The sequence below is a fragment of the Rhea americana genome, unplaced genomic scaffold (genome assembly GCF_003343005.1).
Source record: "Rhea americana isolate MKP2758 unplaced genomic scaffold, rheAme1 scaffold_27, whole genome shotgun sequence".
In the NCBI taxonomy this organism is placed as follows: Eukaryota; Metazoa; Chordata; class Aves; order Rheiformes; family Rheidae; genus Rhea; species Rhea americana.
The window spans coordinates 6,980,509-6,984,667 of NW_028186390.1; the positions used below are offsets into that span (position 1 = coordinate 6,980,509).

At 40.1% G+C, this 4,159-nt stretch overlaps 1 protein-coding gene across 1 annotated transcript in view; it reads left to right on the forward strand.

Annotated features, from left to right (window-relative positions):
* The window catches only part of TESK2 (testis associated actin remodelling kinase 2), a 72,445-nt gene that overhangs the window by 42,207 nt on the left and 26,079 nt on the right, over positions 1-4,159 (forward strand). The gene's annotated exons all lie outside the window — the stretch shown is intronic.

Consider the following 4,159-nt stretch of genomic DNA (forward strand, 5'->3'; position numbering starts at 1 on the left):
TTGCTTTTCTAGGGGCAGTATTAGTGACTTATTTATATTAGATCTACGTATTGAAATAGCACTGACTTTCAAAACAGCATTGTAAGCTGTTCACAATTTCTTCTTGTCTTCCCCCTCAGACATGGTGATATTTGGCATCGTTACGTTTCTGAGCGCTAGCTGCTGGAATGAAGTGATTGTGATGCATCTTATCCCTAAAAGCTTCTACTTCTTATATGAGTGTGCTCAAGCCTTTATTCAGAATTTTGAAGGCTAAAATTTGCAAGCTTAAGTTCTGCATTAGTCTCTTGATATTAAATATGTATGTTACATATAAGTACCACTTACAGACAGAACCTCATTTCATTTTTCTTGTGTTTGGGTCTGATAAAGTGACTGCAGGTGTCTTGCAAGGAAGCACTTCTCTCCCTAGTATAGCATAGCATATTTCCCTATGCCCTCTCCGTTTGTGGGAAAAGGTTATACTCTATCTGATCTCTAGAGAACATCTGTGCTTGGCTGAGCTTCCAGGTAACTTGTCCTTCAAAGAGACTACTGACCTCTTTCCTCATAAGGTTTGGGAGACCTTCAAAAAGAGATGTAACAAATAGGGTAAATTAGTTTTGCTGATCAGTTTAGGAACTCATGCTTTTGTTGTTCTTACCATGAATAAATTTGTACGAAAGCAGTATTTTTGTGAGCTAAAATGACAGGTCTTTTAAGCCAATGCTCAATTTGCTATGTTGTGTCATAGTAAATGCAAAAGTAAACAACCTAAAACAGTTAATTTTAGACTCTGGCAACCAGATAAACTATTCATCTTCTGTTACATGACAAAAAGCTAGCAACAGGAATAATGGGTAGCTGTTTCACTGCAACCTGATGATACAGGATCTGAAAAGGTCTGAACACTGCTCCATTTAGCTGCGAGGTCTCTTTATAAAATCTAGTGTCCTTTGCTCTCATTCTTGTAGCCTGATCAGATGTCTCTTCCAATCGCTTGTACACTTATGTAATGTCTGTTGTAGTTGTACTCTAATAACACTTTGAGATGGGTGTGCTGTAACCTTACTGGTTTTGTCTGAAAACACCAGCACTGAGATGTTTCAGGGGCAAAATAAAATCTTTTATTCTGCTAGAGAAAGGTGCTGTTATTATCCCTTAGGATGTTCTCAGCCCACAGACCTCATTACACCAGCAGGGTAAACCAAGTGTTGAGAACAAGTATTAGATTCTTTCAGTTGCTGGCAAATAGGAAATAATGTTTGTAACTTTGTGTTTGCACCAAAAAGCCATTGTTAAAGGACTCGGAAAAAACAGGCCGTGAGGCTGGCTGTTTTGCATTATCAGCCTGAATGACCGGAAGAATTGGATTACTTATGTGACACTGAGGAACTCTGAACTCTGCATGGTATTTTTCTTAAATGTTAAGGACTCTCCATGCAAATACTACCTGCTGGCCAGCTGAAATCTGAGGTCAACTAGAATCCTAAAGGTACCTGTAGGAAAATCTTAGTCTCTTTGTTCAATTGATGATTTACCTGCTGTACTTTGTAGAACTACACTAGAAATTAGAGCCAAGAGCAGAACTCGCATCTTTTATGTGAGGCATGCTGCATCTTATATGTGTGCGTGGCTGTTATTTTTTTGCCCAGCCCATGCTAGAATCCAACCTTGCCGTTAATGTGGGTGAGCTACCCTGCAAGTTAATTTGACTGGAAGAATGGTTAAGGAATAGATATATTGGATGCATTTAACTACTGTGAGAAATAGATCAAAACAATAGACTATTTTATTGAAARGGAAAAACATAAGCATACTCAAAATAGCAACTAACTACTGTTGTCATGTTTCAGTATGTATTTCAATACACCTWCAGGTTGCATTTTTTTTGTTTTTTTAATTAGCATTTCTGGAGCAATTACCATTGTTCTATGCACTGAACCAAAATCTCAAAGCAGCTTAGCAGTTCCCTTCCCCCTAGCATTCTCTTGCCAGTTAATTCAGATGTGGTTGTGCAACAGGTAAGGTCTCTTCCCCTGTTCAGAAAGGTGTCTGAGATAACTGACCAGTATCACTTTACAGTTGGGGTTATTGAGCTGCGTGTTTCTGTTTCTTCTGTTACGGATTGTCAATATTGCTCTGTATTGAACATAGCTGGATGAGAGGTAGTGCTCAAGCTGTTGCAGGGATSTTGAAAATGTATATGAAGTTAATGTAGATATCTCTAACCGTTTTCTTTCCTAAGCATGCTAGCGTATTGTGATTAAGTAATCAAATAATACTGAGCAATGTTTTTTCTTGAGCTAGATGACCTTATAGAGAGCTCCCTTAGGGGTTCAAACAAAAGCAAAGAGAAAGAAAGATCAAAGTTGGAAAAGCTCAAAGCGACGTTGTTGCCAACATKAAGTGAGATTGGCTGTGGCCCCTTAGCTGAGCCYTGAAAACCTTCAAGGGTGGAGATTGCATASTCTCCGAGTAACCTATTCCAGAGCAGCTCTGCTCTTCAGACACACAAACACTTAGCATCAGAGCTAGGTTRTTTTGGATCTCTGGCTTGAACCAGCCTGAAATTTCTAGTTTTCRGTGTAAGCAACCAATCAATCCCCTTCTCAGGCTGCAGTTCCTTGGCATATAGCAGGCCTAAGCATTTATCACTAGTTTGTTAAATCTTATTTACTTTGATTTTTGGAAAGACACTATTACCCATTTTATTTTGCARAATGATAAGCACTAAGCACAAGCTTCTGAGTAGTTAAACTATCTTTAGCACAGAAGAAAATAGTTTGCTAGAAAATTACACTATTTGAAAACAAGACACTGCATCTAAAAATGTCAGTCAGATTATTATCTAGAGTTTGAGAGCTTTCCTTATCTAAATGTAAAATACAAGTACTTTTGCCTGTTTGGTTTAGAAGTGGCCAGTGCARTGAGGAAGCATTCTCCTTCTCTGTGCCTTGTTTTGAAATCCTTTCCTGTATGCTATTGCACTCYTTCTTTTCTGTTAATGTCTAGTGCAAAAAATATGAAAGTGTATCTTCAAGTGGTCACAGGAAATTGAAATTGAAAAATATTGGATCATTTCCTAGACCCCAAACTCCTTGTACRGGGTTGCCTCATTTAGTAGGAGAAGGTAGTTAATACTGGCTTTCAAGGTGACCCAGACTGGAGCTAGCTGTGAGTCTTCTCTGAGGAATACTTGAGTGCAAGGGAGTAACTCTTCATCTCGCCCTTTGCCTTGATTGTTGCTCAAGAACAAAAGGCAGATGGACGGCACACCGTCCATCAGGCCAAAGGTTTGTATATAAAAGGAGAAAAGCACGTATGCTGAGGGAGAGACTGCTTTGTGCGCTCTGTCTGCATATGCTGCACATGTACTTCCCAACTGGTCCAGCAAGGGCAGTGAAAGCGGCTGACTGATCTTCTCCAAGGGGGGGAGAGATCGCATCCTGGACTACTAGCAAAATGGTCTGTTTTGCCTGGGCTTGGATGAACTTGGTTCCCAAGGGATGTGTAATCTAGCCAAGGGAAGTTGTAGAGCCCCACGCTGCTTTGTGATGCCTCCTTCTGGTCAGCTTTGTGACAGTTAATTTTGTGCATAATACACCCAAAATTGAGGTCTGTTAGCTAGTTAGACCTGTGAAACTTGCATATCTGCTGAAAAAAAATCAAAATTAGCAGATGAACTCAGAAAGAGACAGGATCTGACAGCAAGGGTGAAGCTGTCTTTGTAGACCGTCCAGGAGGTGAGCCCTGCCTCCAGACTGCTTGTACCAGCCGCTGCACCCTTTCCTGGCTAGCGTGGTCTGAAGAGACTGACTACATCCRCAGTGCATGGCAGGTGGTTCACCTCTCTCTTATGCCCCTGAGACACAAAACTCTGCAAGATACAACCGAATTCAAAGTTTCTCAAATAACAATACTTGCATTTACGGTTTTTATTTTAACGTGTTTTGCCCTGGTGAATGGCATAAAAAAGCACAGAGTGTTAGAAAATTGTCTAGTGCAGAGGGTCAAAGCTGATGCAGACTGCCTCAGCCTTACCTTCTTGGGCCAGGCTTGGGAGCAAACTATCCTCAGCCGGGTTTTCCTTCTGGAGCAGACTTTTTTTTTTTTTTTTTTTTTTTTTTTTTTTTTTTTTTTTTTTTGAGTCAGGTCTGTGAAATCTGGTTGTTTTTCT